Here is a 20,311-nt window from a genome sequence, read left to right as displayed (position 1 = left end):
CCGGCCCGGGTCCCAGCACGATGTGGAGGCGCTGGGGGCCTTGTGCCGGGCCCTGAGCTTCAAGACCATGCTAAGGACAGACCCCACCGCCCAGGTGAGGTCTGGTGGTGCTCTGAAGGAGGGGCGCCCCCAACCCCAGGATTCCGACGACTCCCCCCCGGGCCCCCACCCCTTGTCNTTTCTCCACTCCGCTGCTCCAGGCTCCAGCAGGACCCTCAAGCTTTCCCTGGGAGGGTCTCGCTTCCTTCCCGGACACCCGTCAGCTCATTGCCCTCCCGTCATGCCTCTTAGCTTTTAGAAGCAGCTCCTGGCCAGCTGCAAGAGCTACACCCACATGTCACCTCCAGTGAGGCCAGGCCTCGTGCTGTGCGTGTGTGGTGAGGGGGGGAGGGTTAGAGCGCTGCCGCTGTGGGCCTGACGTGGCAGGAGGTGGCAAGTAGGGGGGGCGGGGGCTGGAGAAACATCCCTGGAGGACCACCAGGTACTGGGGGGGGGCAGTGACTCTGGCCCAGGCCTCAGTCTCGTCCCCACCCCAGGCCTTCCACGAGGAGGTGGCCCAGTTCCGGGAGCGGCTAGATGCCCACAGGGCCCCAGTGAGCTGTGCCCTTGTGGCCCTGATGGCCCACGGGGGGCCACAGGGACAGCTGTTGGGGGCTGACGGGCGGGAGGTACAGCCAGAGGCACTGGTGCAGGAGCTGAGCCGCTGCAAGGCCCTGAGCGGCTGCCCCAAGATCTTTCTGCTTCAGGCTTGCCGTGGGGGTGAGTGGGGTCCTGCCCCTCCCCCGCCTGCCTCCCTCGGGCCTAGTTTCCCACGCCCAGTCCTCAGCCACCCAGGACTTGCTGGCCACCTTCTTCAGTAAGCCCCAGCGCTGGCACTTGATGTGCCCCATCTCCGGGCCTCTCCTAGAAGTCAAGTCCACCAACTTGAGCACTTCACCCTCAGCACCTGCCACTCAGTGCTCTGACTGTTCCTAGTCTGGGGGGCCTGCCCTGGAGTTCTGGCGGGTGGGCTCTGGAGCCCTGGGAACACCCGCAGGTGTCTTCTAAGTGAAAGAACCTGTGTGTCCCTCCTTTTCCAGGGCACAGGGACGCCGGTGTGGGGCCCACAGGTCTCCCCTGGTTCAGGCGCTGGCTTCGGCCCTCACCGACCACCCCCTCGCATGCCGATGTCCTCCAGATCTATGCTGATGCCCAAGGTGGCTGTGCCTTCCTTCTGGAGGCTGAGCTTGACCAGGGAGGGCCGCTGGGTGGCCTTGCTGGCGTGCATTTCCAGGGCTCTGAGCTGGGGTGCTGCTGCCCCCGCATCCTCTTTGCTTTGTCAAGCGGATGGGAAGGAAGACCTTCCTAAACTGCAAGAGCCTTTGAAAATCAAGGGCTTCTTCCCCGCTTAAGCCTCAGAACAACCTTGGCGTGGAAGGTGAAATAGCTCTTCTAAGGTGACATAGCTGATACTCAGCAGAACTGAGCTTCAAGGGTTTTTTTGTTTGGTTGTTTTGTTTTTGTTATTTTAGATTTCAGTTCTGATTTGCCTTTTCTGCCCTGTGCTCATTCCACTGCCCTGTGTGTCCTTGAGCCAGACTGAGGGGGGCAGCCCTGGGGCTGGTAGAACCCAGGACGCTGGGTAAATGCAGCTGGTCTTTCTTGCAGGCAACTCTTCCAGCGGCCCCGCTGCAGGGAGCTCTGCTCAAGCAGACATCCTGGTGGTCTATGCAGCTTCTGAGGGTAAGAGGATGGGTCATCAAGAAACCCTGTTACACAGGGCCCTGCATCCTGGCTGGACATCTGGAGTGGCTTTAGGGACAGCCAGGGCTTGGCGTTTGGGGCACAGGGGCACCAGCCCCATTGCAGTTAGGCCATCTTCCTTCCATGTTTATTATTTATAATAATAGTAATGACGGTGAGCACATATTGAGTGCCAAGCGCTGTAAGTTCCGTGAGGGATCTGCCCCAGGGTGCTGCCCAGCCGGTGGTAGGTTCACAGCGAATATGTGTTCCATATTCAATCCGATTGTATATTCGCTCCACAAATATCAAGCGACAAGTTGTTCCTGCTCTTTGCACCATTCCCTTGCCTGACCCCTGGGGTCCTGTCTCCTTGCCCCCCATTTCCACCGACAAAGAGCCCCTGGGGATGGGAAGGCAGCCGTGGGGAGTCTGACACTCCGACCTTGGTCTTCTGGCCCAGGCTATGTAGCCTATCGGGATGAGACAGGCTCAGACTTTATCCAGACGCTGGTGGAGGTCTTCAGAGCTGACCCTGGGAGAGAAGTTCTGGAGCTGCTGACTGAGGTGTGTGTGGGGAGGGGCCTGGGTTCACCCTCTGCATCTCCTCCTCACCCTGTCGGTGAGTCAGACCCTCCACTCGGTGCTGGGCACTGGCCAGGCGAGATGGACAGCAGTTAGTAGCCACATATACTCACTTTCAAATGGGGGGGGGGGACCCACCTGTCACTCAGGGCCACTGGGAGTTGCAGTGGCAACTCTGCCACTGGCAGGGAACTGAAGTCCCTCAGATTAAAAACCATTTTTTCTCATGTCTATTTATTTAGAGAGAGAGTAGCGAGTGGGGGAGGGGCAGAGAGAGGGAGAGAGAATCCCAAGCAGGCTCCGAGCTGTGGGCGCAGACCCCACGCGGAGCCTTCATCTCGGGACCGGTGAGATCATGACCAGAGGGGAAACCAAGAGTCAGACGCTCAACCTGCTGAGCCGCCCAGGCGCCCTTGAAGCCCCTCAGCTTGAGGCCAAGTGGAGTGGGGGGCTGGGTCTGACTGGTGTGGTCGCCGCAGGTGAACCGGCAGGTGTGTGAACTGGAGGTGCTGGGTCCCGATTGCCGGGGGCGCCGCAAGGCCTGCCTGGAGGTCCGCAGCTCGCTGAGGNGGTGCGCATCTGTGAGTGGGCGCGACGGAGCGGGCGCGGGGCTCGGCCGGGGTGCCGGGGGCGTCCGTGCACGACCGCCGCGAACCGGAATGCGTCCGCTCGCAGGGAGGTGGGACGAGACAGCAGGCAAAGTGCTCGGCCCCCAGTCAGGGTGCGTTTGTGCTTCTGGGAGCCAGGCTGGGCCTGCCTTCCTGCGGGCGGAGGGGCTGAGGAGCCCAGCACGGGCCAGGCGGGGCTGGATGTTCCGAGCAGGGGAACGCGCGCCCCGCGCCGGCGCCGCGGAGATGCAGCAGATGCGCTCAGAGTCCAGCGTGGGCGCATGACACTCTGGACCGAGTCTTGCAGGCGGAGCGGTCCTGTGAGGAGGAAACGCAGGCCTGGGGGAGCGCTGGGTAGACGCGTTCCGGGGCCACGTCGGGGAAGGGCTCCGAAAGCGCCTGTTACGGCTGGAGGGGCTTGAGCGGCCTCGCCGGGGCTCGAACTCGAAAGCACAGTTCCGGGAGGGCGGTCCTCGCGGAGCCGCGGGGACTTGTCCCTGCGCCGGGCCCCAGCTCGGGGCCCCGCCCACATAGGGCCCGAGGGGGCGGAGCTCTTCGCCAGTAGGAGCATGCGCATTGCGGCGCACCACGCAGGCGCCTCAATCAGCTTTATGAGGAGCGCTGTGGAAGCGTCGCCGGCGGGGCCGCGTGGCCTAATGGATAAGGCGTCTGATTCCGGATCAGAAGATTGAGGGTTCGAGTCCCTTCGTGGTCGCTGCAGAGCTCGTTTTTCTCCCTCCGCTTTACATTTTCCCTCTGTCGGGACTGCGCCTTCCCCGGAACCCTAGGACGCCTGGGCGGCGCCCCGCGCGCTGCCCCGCCCTCCGCACCCTGGAAGCCGCCGCGCGCCTGCGAAGGCGGAGCTCGGGAGTTAGGACCTGGTCTGCGATCCCGCGTGCCCGAGGGAGCGGCGCGGCCACCGCTGGCCCGAACCTGAAGCCACCCGCCGCGAGTCCCGGAACCCACTGGGGACTGGCTGCATGAANGGTTCAGGGTTCGGAGGACAATGGCGTTCCAAAATATAATAGATTATCGTGATAAAAAGTTTTGGAAATTCTGGTGACGGTTGGATGATATTGTGCATGTAACTGATGCCACTGAATTGAATCGTACGCTTCAAAATGGCTAAACTGGCTAACAGCGTTATACACATTTTTAACACAATAAAATGTTTTAAAAATCTAGTAGATTATTTGGATTTCTTGCAATGGTAGCGGATAGCGTACCCTCAAATGACTAGGGTGGATGCATATTTAAAAGTTTAAATATAAAGGATATGCCCAGGGTTGGGTCATCATATTACCTGGGGGAAAAATGTCTCCACTTGAGGGACCGAGTTCTCACCAAGGGATTCTGGCTAAGCCGGCGCACCGAGGTGACGTGACCTCCTCCCACCTGGTGACCGCGGGGCAGCGGCAGCCGGAGCCACATTCCGGAAGGTGCGCGCAGGTGCCCTGGGGTCGTATGGGCCGTTACCATGCTTGTGGTGCTTCAGCGGTTTGAAGCTTCATTAGGACCAACATTTTGGAGATGAGAAAGAACACCGAGCCCCTGGTGGGAAAGCTGACGCTGGGTTCTCGTCCTCACGGGCACAGGCGGTCAGATACGGGACCGTTGCGGAGGGCGCTTAGGACCAAGACCCGAGGCTACTGAGCTCTGTTAAAACCGCGGAGACCTGAGTCCAGGCAACACCTCTTGTCTGCGGGGCAGGGCGGGGAGGAGGGCGAGGCCAGGGGCGGCACTTTCCCAGTCCCGCGGCCGGGACCCCCTCCTCTCCTCCACATTTTGCATAGCCAGCTCCTTGCTAATAGTTGTCCCCGGGCCGGATTCTCCTACGAGAGGGAAAGGGCTCGCCCAGGATTTGATTTCCAGGCGTCTCGCACCCTAAGCGAGGATCGCACCCTCGTCCAACAGGCTGAGCGGACACCTGTGGCCCCGGTTCCTTGGGCTCTGTCTGCGCGTGCGCGGTCCCTCCGGGGTCGGAGGATGCTCAGCGGCCGCTGAGCGCCGGGCGAAAGTGGGTGTTCAGGGGCAGGACGGAGGCCGGGCCGGAGCGGGGAGGCTGTGCGTAATTCGTGGGAACCACGGGGAGGTGACCGAGAGACTGGTCTCGGACCATTACGAGACCTGTGCCGCCGGCCCCGGTGGCCTAATGGATAAGGCATTGGCCTCCTAAGCCAGGGATTGTGGGTTCGAGTCCCACCCGGGGTACAAGGGGTTAAGTTTTAGACCTCTTCCAAGGAAATTCTGAATTGCTTCCCTGGTGGAGGAATTGGTTCCTGGAGATTTCCAGACGCAGCCCTAAGCTGTTGAAAATTCACTGCAACTTTGTTTTCTAATAAGGGGCACGCGTTTCCAGCTTTCACGAAAGAATAGCGGCATCATTCACGTTTTTCAAACAACCATCCATGCTACTTGATAATATAAAGGAATAATTGTTCGTTTTCCCAGGTGTATGAATTTTATTCTGGCTTCATATATTTTGAAGAGTTCTTATCTTTTACAAACAGACCCAATTATTTAAATTATATGACAACTGTTTTGCTTTAGAACAGTAGACTGAGTGCTGAGTATGGTTAAAAATAGGTTCTGCATACTTGAAAATTGCTGTGAGAGATCTGAAGCCTTGTCACCACACACAGACAAAAGGTAAACATGTGAACTGATGGATGTGTTGATTTGATGGTGGTAAATATTTCACCAGTGTATATCAAATCGTCACATTGTACACCTTCAATCTGTATCATTTTATTTATTTATTTTTAATGTTTTATTTATTTCTAGGAGAGAGAGAGAGAGAGAGAGAGAGAGAGCGTGAGCAGGGGAGGGTCAGAGGGAGAGGGAGTCACAGACTCCGAAACAGTCTCCAGGCTCTGAGCTGGCAGTCAGCACAGAGCCCGACGCGGGGCTCGCTCGAACCCACGAACCACAAGATCATGACCTAAGCGAAAGTCGGACACTTAACCGACGAAGCCACCCAGGCGCCCCAATCTGTATCATTTTAATTCGTCAATTATATCTCAGTAAAGCTAGGAAAAGTAATGGGTTGGATGGAGGTATAGACTAAACAAGCTTATCTGTGAACTGATAATGGCTTAAGCTAAGGGACAGGAAGACACATTATACTCTTTCTCTGCTTTAGTGCATGTTTGAAATAGTCCATAATAAAACTTCTCTCTTGGGTGCCTGGGTGGCTCAGTCAGTTAATTGATTTCCGGTCAACTGTGATCTCACAGTTGGTGGGTTCAAGCCCCGTGGCAGGCTCTGTGCTGACAGCTCGGGCCCTGGAGCCTGCTCTAGATTCTGTGTGTGTGTCTCTCTGCCCCTCCCCTGCTCGTTCTCTCTCTCTCTCAAACAAATAAGCATAAAAAAACTATAAAAATAAAGTTTTCTCTCTTTTTAATCCATGCAATTCTGTCTCCATCCCTGAGGTAAGAATCTCCCAAACTACAGGACAAGGTGTAGAGTAAAATCCGAAGCCTCCTATTCCACATGCCCATAGAAGGGATGACCACTGGAGCTTTATAAACAGATAAAAAATATAGGTCTCTTTTGCCCTTAAAAACCATGAATGAGACTCTTCTGTTCCCCCGGCTCTGGCCTTACTTCTTCCATTTTCCCAAAGATCTGAGACCCCGTCATCTCCACTGCAGTCAGGAACCTCATCTCAGAGCAGTGACCTGAGGAGAGTGGGAGCCACAGAGCGGTGCAAAGATGCGGGTGCTTCCTTCGTCGATGTTTCTCAGTGCCTCACTGGGAGGAATGTCCTCTGGGCGCTCTCAGTGGGGCGGTGGGCGGTGGGTGTGTGCCCATCGTGTGCGAGAGATCCACTCCAGCATTTCCATCTCACTAAGTCTTTGGCTTCCTCTCTCTGCTTGATGCACTTCTCACACCTCAGTCTCATTAAACATAGGCTACCACTGAGTTCAACGTGTGGCCAACCAAGCAGGACACCTAGCAGAGCCCCAGTCAGCTGCTCAAGATAACATGTCCAATACAGGCTTTCTGGCAAGTGCCTCCAGGTTGATAAAGTCACCAGCTGCAAAGCAAAACCGTATCTGATCCTCCTTACTCCACCACCCTTACCTTCATTCCTGCATCCCTGGGTTTCCGCTGGCACAAATGAGCAACGCTTGCAGTTCTTTTGGCATATCAGCTATTTCCTCCCGAGTCAGGCTTTGTCCTGGCTGTCACAGCGTGCCCATCTGACTGTGGTTATGAGGCAGGGCTCACAAGGGGGGTTGGCGTGGGCTTTGCGGAGAACTGGCACGCACACACACACACACACACACACACACACACACACACCCCCGCCAGAAAGACAGCTGCTCCAGGTGAGATGATTACAGGACCTGCCAGCACAGGAAGGCCACTCTCCACAGATACCAGGCTGATTTTCCTGGCAGCGAAGCCCCAAGTGACTCGGGCATTCGAGACTGTCCACTTTGTCCCAGCCCACGCAGAGGTCTCCATGCCTTGGGCTCCGCTTCTGCGTAATCGATGCCACTTCTTTCACACGACAGGTTTTCTGGGGCCATGAACCCAACTTCCCCTGTCATTCTACAACATGCACAATTCACTTACTTATGTGTTTGATCATTGAGCAGTATCAGCCCTGAAGCTGCAAGATTATTTTATGGCTGCCATGAAATGTCCCATGAAAGGCCTGGTCTTGTCCTTTTCTTTCAGTGAGCACCTTTACTGCCACGACAATGTGGGGCAGCAGCCTTGGGGTCCTTCAGGGCGCTGCTTCGGTGAGCGCTTCATCACAGTCACCATATGTGCCTAGACCGCGGTGCCATCGTGTGCCGTGGATTAGCAGCATCCCCTGTCCCATTGGCAAGGAGCTCAGCGGCATTTGAGCCCAAATTCATTTCCAAATCAAGGTCCAGACAGCAGTCAGAAAACCCATCTGTGGGTGTTGGGGAGAAAGAGGGAAGGTTGTTAAAATGGCACAGGCTTTCAGTTGTAAGATGAATAAGTTGAGGGGATCGAAGGGGATCTAATGTACAGCATGGCAACGATAGTTAATAATACTGTATCGTATGCTTGAAATTGGCTGAGAGCGGATCTTCAGTGTTCTGACCCCCCCCACAGTAATCACGTGAGGTGATGGGTGTGTTCATTAGCTTAATTGTAATTTTTCACAACGTATACGTATATCAAATCATCACATCAAATACCTTCGATATATGCGGTGCTTATTTGTCACTGATAGATTTGTCAACAAACCTGGGGGAGAAAAGAAGAGCCATCTGTTATTTTAATGAGCGATGAGTGAATGAACAGGATTAACTAGACATAGAGCTGCTAATGAGGCGGTAAAAGAAGGCAGAAAGCAGCTACTGCCTATAGGGATGGGGGACGAAGGGAAGAGGTTGGGATCATTAAAAGTAGGAAGCTTGGAGAGGGCCTTCAGGAGCTGAAAAGCGGATGTTGGGCAAGAGCGCCTCTCAGCTGGGGTGCGTGTCTGAGTTCAGAGGAGGGTCCCGCGGACCTCAGGCAGCCTGTGCCGGAGTCTCTAATGAGCCATGATGGGGCTGATTCTGTGAGTGTCGGGAAACGTCAAACTGGATTCAGCTGGATAGAAGGGGTGGTGGTGGTGGTGGTGGTGGGAACAGTAAACAGGAAGTGGGGAGTCCCTTCCTCCTCCTCCAGCCTTTCAGTCTATGCCTCCTGTCAGCCAGCGCTAACACGGATCAGCCGGCAGAGCAAAGTGTCACCAAGTAGGGGCTGGAAGGGCGAGTTGGAAGCCGGGTAACAGGACTGTTATCGTTGGCACACCCGCTCTGTCCTGCGTCCCAGATGCTTCCTGAGCGTGTTCCCTCAATGAACCCAATACACCTGCCTCGGGTTTGCTTCTGGGAAACTTGTCCTTCAACAGTGGAGCCAAACTCTCAGAATGCGATTCTAAAGTTGAATCACCTGCTGGCTGCCTGGCCTTGAGGACCCAGCACCGCGGTGGGAGGGTTTGGAGAAACGCCGGCGTGCTGGAGCGGAGCAAGTGGCCAGACTTCCGCCTGTGCTGAACAGGGATAGACCAGACGAGTCGGGAAGTGGGCGGCTCTTGTCCAGGTCTCCGGGTGCCTCAGAGACACAGTAGGAAAGATCTGGTAAGGACCGTGGGATTATGCGGCTGTTGTCTTTTTTTTTTTTAAGTTTTTGTTTCAATTCCACTTAGTATATTAGTTTCAGGTGTGCGATATCGTAATCCAACACCTCCATACATCACCTGTGCTCATCACGCCACGTGCGCTCGGTAGTCCCCATCACCTGTTTCCCCCATCCGTCCACCCTCTCCCCTGTGGTAACCATCGGTTTGTTCTCTATAATTAAGAGTTTGTTTCTGGATTTGTCTCTCCCTTATTCTTTTCCCTTTGCTTGTTTGTTTTGTTTCTTATATCCCACATATGAGTGAAATCATATGGTATGTGCTTTCTCTGACTGACCTCTTTTGCTCAACATAATACGCTCTAGATTCATCTGTGTCATTGCAAATGGCAAGGTTTCATTCCTTTTTTATGGCTGAGTAATATTCCATGGTGCATATATACCAGATCTTCTTTATCCATCCATCAGTCAATGGACACTTGGGCTGCTTCTGTTATTTGGCTTTTGTAGATAACCCTGCTATATACATCACGGCGTACGTATCCCTTTGAATTAGTGTTCCTGTATTCTTCAGTAAATACTCAGTAGTGCAATTGCTGGGTCATAGGTAGTTCTATTTTTAACTTTTTGAGGAGCCTCCGCACTGTTTTCCAGAACGGCTGCACCCGTTTGCAGGCCCAGCGGCCGCGCAGGAGGGTCCTTTTTTCTCTACATTCTTGCCAACACCTGTTGTTTCTTGTGTTGTTGAGTTTAGCCATTCTGACAGGTGTGGGGTGATAGCTCATTATAGTTCTGATTTGCATTTCCCTGATGACGAGTAAAGTTGAACATCTTATCATGTCTCCGTTGGCCATCTGTGTGTCTTCTTTGGGAAAACATCTGTTCATGTCTTCTGCCCATTTTTTATTAAAAAAGTTTTTAAAGATTTTCTTTTTAAGTGATCTCTACACCCAACGTGGGGCTACAACTCACAACCCGGAGATCAAGAGTTGCATGCTCTACTGATTAAGCCACCAGGTGTCCTGTGTCCATTTTTTAATTGGATTATTTGTTTTTCAGGCGTTGATTTGTGTAAATTCTTTATATAGTTTAAATATTAACCCTTTATAAATATGTCATTTGCAAATGTCTTCTCCCATTCTATAGAATACCTTTTAGTTTTGTTAATTGTTTCCTTTGCTGTGCAGAAGTTTTTATTTTGATGAAGTCCCAATAGTTTATTGTTGCTTTTGTTCCCTTGCCTCAGGAGCTGTTTCTAGAAAGATATTGCTATGGCTCGTGTCAAAAACGTTACTGCCTGTGGTCTCCTCTAGGGTTTTTATGGTTTCAGGTCTCACGTGTAGGTCTTTAATCCATTTTGAATTTATTTCTGTGTATTCTGTAAGAAAGTGTTCCAATGTTGCCAACACCAACACCGTTTGTTGAAAAGAGTCTTTTTCCCATTGGATATCGTTCTTACCTTGTTGAAGATTAACTGACCATAGAATTGTGGGCTTATTTCTGGGTTTTCTATCCTGTTTTGTTGATCTATGTGTCTACTTTAATGCCAGCGCCATATTGTTTTGATCACTACAGCTTCGTAATATAAGTCGAAGTCCAGAATTATGATGCCACCAACTTTGCTTTTCTTTTCTTTTTTTTTTTTTAAATGTTTCATTTATTTCTGGGAGAGAGAGAAAGAGAGACAGCGTGAGCAGGGGAGGGTCAGAGAGAGAGGGAGATACAGAATCTGAAACAGGCTCCAGGCTCTGAGCTGGCTGTCAGCACAGAGCCCGATGCGGGGCCCGAACCCACGAAGCGTGAGATCATGACCTGAGCCAAAGTCGGACGCTTAACCGACTAAGCCACCCAGGCGCCCCTGCTTTTCTTTTTCAAGATTGCTTTGGCTCTTCAGAGTCTTTTAGGATTTTTAGGATTCCTTGCTCTAGTTCCATGAAAAATGCTGTTGGTATTTTGATAGGGATTGCATTAAATGTGTAAATTGCCTTGGGCAGTATCGACATTTAAACAATATTTGTTCTTTCAATCCATGAGCATGGAATGTCTTTCCATTTCTTTGTGTCATCGTGAATTTCTTTCATCCGTGTTCTGTAGTGTTCAGAGTACAGGTCTTTCGCCTCTGCAGTTAGGTAATTGATGAGTGGCTTTACCTCAAGGACACAAAAGAACAACAGACTCAAGTCAGCTAATCACCCATTCAAAGCACTTTGGCAGAACCCAAAGCAACACACAAGCCCTTCGGCCCAAGAGCAGGCTGGGGGCGTCAGTGTAAAAGTAGCAGATCTTGAGGAAAAGGGGAACCTCTTCTGTCAATGTCAGAGTGCTGGGAGGGAAGACATGAGACCCAGAGACTTGGAATTGGGGTGGCTGGGGGAATGCACGGAGAACCTGGAAGTCTCTGGGCCCAGGCCTCCACCACCCCTTCCCCCCCTTGCCTGAAGACCATGAAGAGCCTCACGTGAGGCAGATACTTTACAAGGCAATGTTTCTTCTCCTCAGACCTGCTTCTCCTTCCCCTCCAGGCCACTGGACCAAATACTGGGTTCCTGACTCAACCGGGAAAGTACTGGCGCTGCCTGGGTTATATGTCAGCAGTAACGGGCCCGGGATCAGGGTGGGGAGGATAAAAAGCTGGAAAAGGGAGAGATGATCCGTATGGGACTCTTCCTCCACACAGGACGTAACACCCTGGCAAGGGTCTCTCGACCTGGTTATAACTGACAGCCGGCAAGGCTTCATTAAATAAAGTAGAGTTGCCAGAGATGCCACGGCCAACAGTGGAGAAAGGAATCAGAAGGGACGGAGACACGGGCACCCTAGAGAGCTCCTACAGAATCACAGCAAAAACTCACTGCTGACTACGGATCTTGGCAGTGCCTGGAGGAGATGCCAGTTTACCCAGGAAACAACACGTGTGCATTTGAGAGGGGGCACCTGCATCTTTGAGGAGCCTGGGAGTGACTATTCTCCGGTCTGGCAGGGACTGTGACATATCCCAAGTAGAAGGTAGGCTTTTGAACCTTGCCCTCCCCCCTATTAGTAAGAAAACAGCCTAGCGCTTGATAGGACCCCATGATGGTTAATTTATGTCAAGCTGGCCAGGTCATGGTGCTCGAATGATGGCTCACACATCAGCCTAGACAGCTGTTGCTGTAAAGGCATTAAAAAAAAAATTAATCTCAACACTCACCGTGGGGCTCGAACTTACACCACCAAGATTAAGAGTTGCAGGATCTGTGGACTGAGCCGGCTTGGCGCCCCTGGTAAAGGTATTTCTTAGATGCAATTAACATTTAAATCAGTAGACTTGAGTAAAGCAGATCACCTTTCACAATGTGAGTGGGATTCATGCAATCAGTTCAAGGTCTTAGGGGAAAAGGCGAGCTCTCCCAAGGAGGAAGGAATGCTAGCTACCTCAGACCCGCCTTCCCACTCAAGACTATATCCAGTCTTACTGGAACTTCCAGCCACCATCCTGTGAGCCACTTTTTAAAAATCAACCCAAATCTCTCTCTCTCTCTTTCTCTGTGTGTGCGTGTGTGCTCTGTTTCCTCGGAGAACTCTGATAAATGCAGCCTGTTTGGGATGGGCAGGGCGCCCCAGCACCCCAAGGGGTACCCAGCAGGTGTGTCCTCACTCCCCAGCCCGCTCCCTGAACCCATGGCAGCCTCAGTGTCCTGGAGCCAGGACCTGGGGTGTCTGGATGCCAGAGGAGCAGAGGCACCCGGAGGAATGGACCCCTGGAAACCCCAGATGCCCAGACGACCCGACATGGTGCCCCACGGATGCCAGCCTCAGGATTGGCATCGCCAGTCCTTCGGGCTCTCCTACCCTTCCACAGAAAGGCAGCCACACTTCCCTCACTGCGTGCTGTGGCGGGAGCAGGACACTAACCTGTACTCAGCGCATCCCACAATTTCTAATTTCCTTTCTACTTTACAAAAGGGAGAGGACTTGGGACAGGGCTGGACAGAAGGTCCCTTCCCTGTCATTTCCCTGCCCCACCGGGGAGAAAAGCCTCAGAGGGTGGGGTGGGGGTGGGCACGGTATTGGAGAAAGGGGATACAGGACGGGGACGCCATGTCGGACCCCACTCAGGGCCTGAGTTAGCGAGGTTCCACCTTTAGCTGAAAATCCACTCCAAGTACTCTACTGTAGCTCTCCTTCAGCCTTTAGAGCAGAGACTTAACCTCCTAAGCAGTGGATTTGAGTCCTAGGTTGGTAGATACTCTATTTTGGCCTGGTTAGCTCTTGCCCAGATCTTTCCCAACTTCAAAGAAGTTCCTAGAAGGGAAACTACTGGGAGAGGCTCCCCACCGCTGTGTGTGCTGTGTGTGCTGTATATGGAACTTACGTGTGTCAACTTTTTAAAATTTAAATTTTGTATATAAGACACGGAAGCAAGCTGTCTCTGTGAGCTTCCAGGTGCCAGACTCCCCAGGCCATCAGTATGCTCCACTTCATATGAGGTTTAGTTTGTATCGTACAGACCAGGCCAGTCACCTGTTTAGTCGTAAAGCCGTCTGTCTGGACAAAAGCCACGCCCAACGTGGGGCTCGAACCCACGACCCTGAGATTAAGAGTCTCATGCTCTACCGACTGAGCTAGCCGGGCAGCTGCGGGGGCGTCCTCTTCCACAGGCTAATTGAGGCTCCTCAGAACTTTCCTGTTCTAAAATTGGTTAAGAACAGGCTCTGAATCCGGGCCGGCACGTCCGGGGCAAGGGCCGGGCACTATGCCCAGCAAGGAGCGCGAGGTGACCCTCGCTCGGGGAGTGCCAGGTGCCAGGTTCCAACCACGGAGGATCCCTCATTTTGAAACCCTCGGCCCCGTCAGGGCTGGCAGCAAGGAGCAATCGCGAGGCGTGCAGGGCCTCGCCGAGGGGACAGGCGGGCAAAACCTTCCCCCCGGGGGCGAGCGGGACCCCCTGTTGGGTGGGGGGGGTGGAGGAGTGAGGGCCGGGAGCGGTCGCGCAGCTGCGGGCTTGGGGAGTGAGGGCGCCCCGGGTTCTGACCCCCGCATCGGGGTTCCACAGCTGCGAGAGGCTTCTGGGGCCCAGCCCGGGTCAAGCGGGGGCTCGGCTGAGCACCGGCGCCCCGGGGTCCTTTCCCGAGCGNAAGCCTCGCCGCGCGCCCCTTCCCGGGAGACCGGAAGCGCGGACTTGGGACCGGAGCTCGAGCCGGAGACAAAGGCCTCCAGGGAGGAGCTTCAGCCCCGCGTCACGGGGCGGCTCGTTGGTCTAGGGGTATGATTCTCGCTTTGGGTGCGAGAGGTCCCGGGTTCAAATCCCGGACGAGCCCATACACACCTTTTGGGAGGATCACGATGCTTGAAGTTGCCGGAGGCCCGGGGTCGGAGGAAACTGGTCCATACCCGTCAAGGCCAGTCTTGGTACAGTATCAGTGAGCAGGGGGCCCCCCCGTCATGCTTGCACACAACAGGCTGGGGGCCGACGACCCGTCTGGGCACCTTTGCCTTTGCCTTGGGGTGCGAAAGGTCATGTTTGCAAACATCCTTCTCCTTCTTGAGGGGCTCCCACAAGGGCCTCCCACAGACAAGGGAGGGAAGGAAACCACAGTGAAAATTGGGCCTGGGGAGGGGCTGGGCCTTGGTGCGGGGGCCAGGAAGGGCATAGGGTCCCCACGGGCGCCTCGGCCACGCTGGAAGAACCGCAGTGTTTCAGTAGGTTTTATCACCATTCAGAAATGGTGGGATCCGCACAGACGGCCGTTGAAAAGACGGCTTATTACTCACAGCTCTGGGGAAGGGCACGCCTGGCTCCTGCGCGATGGGGCCGAGGGGTGGGGGTGCGGGGACGGCATAGGGGAGGCACCGGGTAGTCAGGAAGCAGAGGAAGCCAGGAGAAAGTGTGCCCGAGAGCCTTTCTCGTGCTTTCAGCGAAGCTAGTTTGAATTAGCCGCAGGCGCCTCTGGGACATAGGTGCTGTCCCTAGTTGCCTGTTTCCTGGCCTTGAGGTGATTCCGGCAGGCGGGTAGCAGTCCCCAGCCTGAGAGCCCCGTGAAAGAGGCGGCTGGGGGCTGTGGTCTCTGGAATGGCTGGTTTGCATCTGAAATGCATCCTTTAGGAGGAATTGTTTGCTATTTCTAGGAATTGGATAACCTTGGGAGAGAAAATTCCCTCCAGGGTCAGCAAGGCCCCGGACATCAAAGTCTCAGAATATAGAAAATAAAAAACATGGTGAATAAAGGCAGGGCGGGAATCTTCAGGGGACATTTCAGCGGCTCCCCCATCTGGGAAGAACTTCCCGATCTCAGTCAAGTCCGGCCTAGGGATTGTGGCACAGAGTCCCCACCAGCCCAGCCCAGCAGGCCAGAGCCCCCTGCACCTGCGCATGGGTGGGCTTCCTCTCTGACCTAGGCAGCCCCTGCTTTCTTCACTCAAGCCCCGGGGCGGTGCGTGTTGGATGCCCCTTCCATGCCTCCTGATGCTGGAGTCCCCGAGGGGAGCAGGCCTGCCCAGAGCCTGGGGCCCACTGGATGCCCGGGGAGGCCTCTTCAGATGGGGAGACCTGGTGGGGGTCAACCAGGGTAATCAAGCTCCCTGGCCAGCACTTCCTTCTCCTGTGGCTGGAACCTTTAAAAACTCCCATCCCTTAAGGGGAATCCGCTACCACCTCCATTGGCCGGATAGCTCCTTTCCAAAATCCTTTCCTGAGTCAGCAGCATCCCTCCCTCAGGCCTGCCGCAGCCCCTCCTGACTTCAGCACTCAGGGCTGCCCCCCACCTTCACACGCAGCCCCCGAGGAGTGAGCTTTAGCTGGGGCTTGGCGGAGAAAGGTCCATGTGGAGGAGGGCACATTCTCCCTTCTGTTTCAAAGCCCCCAGGAGGTGTGCCTGGGTGGCTCGGTCATGATCTCACAGTTTGTAGGTTCGAGCCCTGTGTTGAGCTCTGTGCTGGCAGCTAGCTCAGAGCCTGGAGCCTGTCTTCAGATTGTGTGTCTCCCTCACTCTCTGACCCTCCCCTGTTCACATTCTCTCTCTCTCTCAGAAATAAGTAAAAGACATTTAAAAAATAAGAAAAATTTAAGGAATGCAGCCGTCTAACACATTTGCTTTTGACCCATGTCTGACTTCTGACCTACACAATTATTTTAAAAAATTTTTTTTGAAAAGAAAAAAAAAAAAAAAGCCCCCAGGAGCCCACAGTTTCCTCTTTCCAGTCTTCTCAATGCATGAACGGAGGCCCCAGCAGATCCCTGTGGGGATGGACCAGAGACGGGCCCTGTGCGCAGTGGCCCCAGAGCCCAGATGGACCCCATGGCTGGATCAGGTCTGGGCCCTACGGCTGGCTGTCGAGGTGTGCTCAGTGGACAAGGAGACACCTTGACCCTGGTTACGGGCAGTCGCAAGGCTGCTTCCCCTGAGGGCTCCCCAAATTTCTTAACGTCCTTCCACATCCTTTCTCCACATGTAAACGCTCACCGTCCTTGAGGGGTGCTTCCAACTGGGCCTGAGTGGGGTGGGGTGCAGGTCTCAGAGTCTGGCAGGCAGATCCCTGGGCAGAGGTGACACTTGGCGGGTCCCTTCTGTGTGGGGCTTGGGGAGGGGGTCCCATGGGAGAGAGTGCGGTCAACCTGTTCTCAGCTCCACTCCACAGCCCAGCCTTTTGCCTGGTGACAGAAGCCCATGGCCTCAGTTTTCACTTGGGGGAAGAGCAGTGGAGCGGCCACCCTAAAACCCAGACTGAGACTTGCTGCCTTGGAGTCTTAGCGTGTGGCAGTGCTGACCCCACCCCCATTCTCCTGTCCTTAGATACCTGAATCAAATCCTTCCCTGACACTTACAGGAAATGGGGACAGGTTCCAATCATCGAAGCCAAAGCCAGAGGGGTGCCTCGTTGGTCTAGGGCTTTGATTCTCAATTAGGGCGCACCAGATCCCAGGCTCAAATCCCAGATGAGTCTCCTTTTGAGAGTGTTTGGTGGCGACAGCACTGCATTCACCAGGACGCATGGACACGCCCACCCAGGCTGTCACCCTCACCTCCTCATAGTGGTCTGGGGCTCTCTGTCCTGAGAGGCCTCCCCACACTGATGATCGTGGCCTGGAATCCCATGTACATCCTGACTCCCAAAGGGACAACTTAGTAAGAACTTGAGCTTCTCACGACTGTGCACGTGGCATCCTGCAGTGGCGTCCTTTGGCCAGGCAGGTGACAGTTGTGGCCCCTTCTCTTGACTAAACCCAAGAAAGACCGTGAGGGTGAGTGGCTTTTCTCTTGTCTCCAGCGCCAAATCTCTGAATCTCAGATGGACCTCTTTCTAAGATTGCTTTGCTCAAAGGAGGCTTCAGAACCCAGTGTAAAGAGGGGATGTCATTCATCACCACTGATGGCTTTGCTGAGGTGTTGAGCATGGTGACAGGCTGGTCCTCCCTGCGTCCCGCCTAAGAGGTTTTGTGCAAATTCATGTCTAAGAGTTTTTACCTAAACGAAATATGCCAGGAATTGCTCAGCGGTCCCAGAGGTTTGTGCAAATTCTCTCTTTAAAAGGACACCCAACATGGGGCTTGAACCCACAACCCTGAAATTAAGAGTCTCATGTTCTACCAGCTGAGCCAGCCAGGCAGCCACAACCAGGCAGCTGCGGCTGACTTTCAGAATTTGATGGGCTGTGCACAAGCCAGAATGGCTAGGCAGCTCAGGTCCTGTGGACGGCAGGGACGTGGCCACTCCTGGGGTCCCTCGGGCACCCTACGTGTGGGAAGTGCCCAGAATCGGTGGCATTCCCAGCCCAGTGTGAACTTAAAATAATTTTTAGACCCACCAGGTTCCACTCATTCACAGGAAAACTCCCATCTCTACTTCTTTTGAATTATCTAAAATCAATTATTTTTATTTAAGATTTTAAAAATATGTATTTTGCCCCCAAGCCTTCTTGGTCTGCCCTTGGGCCATCCTTGAACCTGCCCTCTGTAATGGATGGCTGCTGGGAGGGGAGTGGAGAAGGGAATTGGGAGACCCGGACCCTGGGGCGCCTGCCGTGACAGCGCCTCCCGCTTGCTGCTTCCGCCTCAGCATCCAGTCTCCAGTCTCCAGTCTCCAGTCTCCAGTCTCCAGGATGGATTCAGGGGCAAGAGCGAAGGCGTCCCTGGAGGCAGAGGTTCGCTCCCTGTGTGCCTGCAGGCCTGAGCTCCGGGTGGGTTTGGGCTGCGGCAGCCCTCACCGCACCCCCCTCTCCAGAGCAAGGAGGAATTTTAGGCAAACAGTAGCCTGGGAGTGGGACCCAGCAATTCTCTGTCTCTTACCCCAAATCCTGGAGTCGAGGTGCCTCAGTGAATCTGCCGAGGATCCATGGAGATTTCAGACTCCACACCCCCGCTGCCGAGTGCGGACCTAGCCCGCATCCTGAATACAGCTCAGCAGTGCAGACAGGGGTGAGGAGGCAGCAGGGAGCCCGCACAAAGGCTGGGGAAGACAGAACACGAAGGAGGCATCATTAATGGTGCTGGAGGTGTGCAAGGCACTGAGGGTGTTTTAAAACAAAAAGACTCTATTTGTAGAGATATTTGCTCCCCCCGCCAAAAGCAAAAAGCTTTTATGATTGAGGCAATACTATATGTGCCTTAAAATTAAAAAGTGGAGGAAGATAGGTGTTAAACATACACAGAAATGGGGGAGGCTATGCGTGTGTGGAGGCAGAGAGGTTTTGAGAGCTCTATTTCCGCTCAGTTTTGCTTTGAACTTAACATTGCTCTAAATAGTAAAGCCTGTTCTTTAAAAATGCACAAACAGGGATGCCCGGCTAGATCAGTTGGTAGAGCATGTGGCCCTTGATCTTAGGGTTGTGAGTTCAAGCCCCCATGTTGGGGGTGGAGCCTGCTTAAAAAAATGAAAAATATGTGGATAAATTTCAGCTACTATTTCTTCTCTTTTGGGTCTCTAACGACTCCAAAATTAGATATTTTGTTAAAGTCCCAGCAAAGCCTTGAGGCTCTTCCTTTCCTTTCTTCCTTCTTCCCTCCCTCCCTCCCTCCCTCCTTCCTTCCTTCCTTCCTTCCTTCCTTCCTTCCTTCCTTTCTTTCTTTCTTTCTTTCTTTCTCTTCCTTCCTTCCTTCCTTCCTTCCGTTCTTTAGTTCTTTCTCCATTTTCTGTGTTCTTCAGATAGGGTAATTTCTGTCATTCCATCTTCATGTTCACTGATTCTTTCCTCCATCTCAACCATTTGTTTGTAGCCCAACCATTACCCTTTTTATTTAAGTTATTATATTTCCCAGCTCTAAGTATTCCACGCAGTTATTCTTTATATCTTCTATATCTTTGAGACTTTTCAAGTTTTACATTTATTTCAAGCGCGTCCTTTATAGATCCATCTAGCATTTTTAGGATGGCTGCTTTCCTCCCTCTCCTTTTCAGATGGTTCTAGAACCTGTGTCGGTGCCTTTCAATATAGCCTTTTCTCCTTCGAGCTGAGATCTTCCTCGTATCTTCCAAGTGTGACCGGTGATTCTCAGCTGTGTCCTGGACATGTTTGGTGTTATGTTTTGAAACTCTAGATCTTATTTTCATCTTCTGATTGAGCAGCCTCCCCTAACAACACACCTCCCCCCTCCCCCCCCTCCCGCCCNCCCCACGGTGGGAAAAGAAGACTCCACCTGGTGGGGCAGCTTACATAAGGTCGGTCCTCCTTACTGCGGGGCAGGAGTGAGAGTTTAGGCTCCCCACTAGGCCTCTGCGGTCACCCCATGGCTGGGGAGGGGTGGGGCACCCCATCAGACAAAGAGAAGGTTGGGGGAACATTAGAGGCTGTAGTGAAGCAGGGACCCCGGAGCTCGTGCTTGGGGGGGCAGGCTGAAGTGACCCTGCAGTTTTTGTTCAAGTCCCAGAAAGGGAAAGGGGAGGTGAGGGGACCTGAGCCTGAAGTCGAAGTGTCTATTTCGTGAGCTGCGTGCTCNAGGAGGGGTGGGGGGGGTGTCCCCGGGGCCGCCCTGAGCCCGCACTGGTAATTAACATAAGAAGCGACGCTGGCCGTCAGCCAGAGTCTGGCTCATGGGGAACATAGTTGGGGGCCTTCCCGGCCTGGTCTGGGTCCCCTGGTCACCCCCGCGGGCGCGGGACGAGGACTACCCCGCCCGGCCGTACTGGCTCAGCGCTCCCCCTGGCGGCCAGTCGGGGAAAATCACCTGGAAGTGCAGGAGCCGCCGGAGGCCGGCGAAGGGCGGAGAGTCCCGCGCCGAAAGGGCGGCTTCTCGCGTCTGTGCGGTCCCGCTGCGCCTGGACGTCTCTCTGTCGGCCCCCGCCCCCGCCCCCCCCCCCCCCATTCAGTGT

The 20,311-nt window shown here is 54.1% G+C and overlaps 5 non-coding genes across 5 annotated transcripts; 3 read left to right on the top strand and 2 right to left on the bottom strand.

Moving 5' to 3' along the window:
• The first annotated feature begins 3,557 nt into the window (after nucleotides 1–3,557).
• On the top strand, nucleotides 3,558–3,630 carry TRNAR-CCG (transfer RNA arginine (anticodon CCG)). The gene has a single exon. It is a non-coding gene; the product is annotated as a tRNA-Arg (tRNA).
• Nucleotides 3,631–5,053: 1,423 nt separating this feature from the next.
• TRNAR-CCU (transfer RNA arginine (anticodon CCU)) lies at nucleotides 5,054–5,126 on the top strand. The gene has a single exon. It is a non-coding gene; the product is annotated as a tRNA-Arg (tRNA).
• Nucleotides 5,127–13,567: 8,441 nt separating this feature from the next.
• Nucleotides 13,568–13,640, bottom strand: TRNAK-CUU (transfer RNA lysine (anticodon CUU)). Its single transcript has one exon. It is a non-coding gene; the product is annotated as a tRNA-Lys (tRNA).
• Nucleotides 13,641–14,254: 614 nt separating this feature from the next.
• TRNAP-UGG (transfer RNA proline (anticodon UGG)) lies at nucleotides 14,255–14,326 on the top strand. Its single transcript has one exon. It is a non-coding gene; the product is annotated as a tRNA-Pro (tRNA).
• Nucleotides 14,327–17,538: 3,212 nt separating this feature from the next.
• On the bottom strand, nucleotides 17,539–17,611 carry TRNAK-CUU (transfer RNA lysine (anticodon CUU)). Its single transcript has one exon. It is a non-coding gene; the product is annotated as a tRNA-Lys (tRNA).
• Between the last annotated feature and the right edge of the window lie 2,700 nt (nucleotides 17,612–20,311).

The sequence above is a fragment of the Crocuta crocuta genome, unplaced genomic scaffold (genome assembly GCF_008692635.1).
Source record: "Crocuta crocuta isolate KB4526 unplaced genomic scaffold, BGI_CrCroc_1.0 scaffold234, whole genome shotgun sequence".
Taxonomy (NCBI): Eukaryota; Metazoa; Chordata; class Mammalia; order Carnivora; family Hyaenidae; genus Crocuta; species Crocuta crocuta.
The sequence above is the reverse complement of the archived record's forward strand: the minus strand, read 5'-3'. Positions and strand labels throughout refer to the sequence as shown.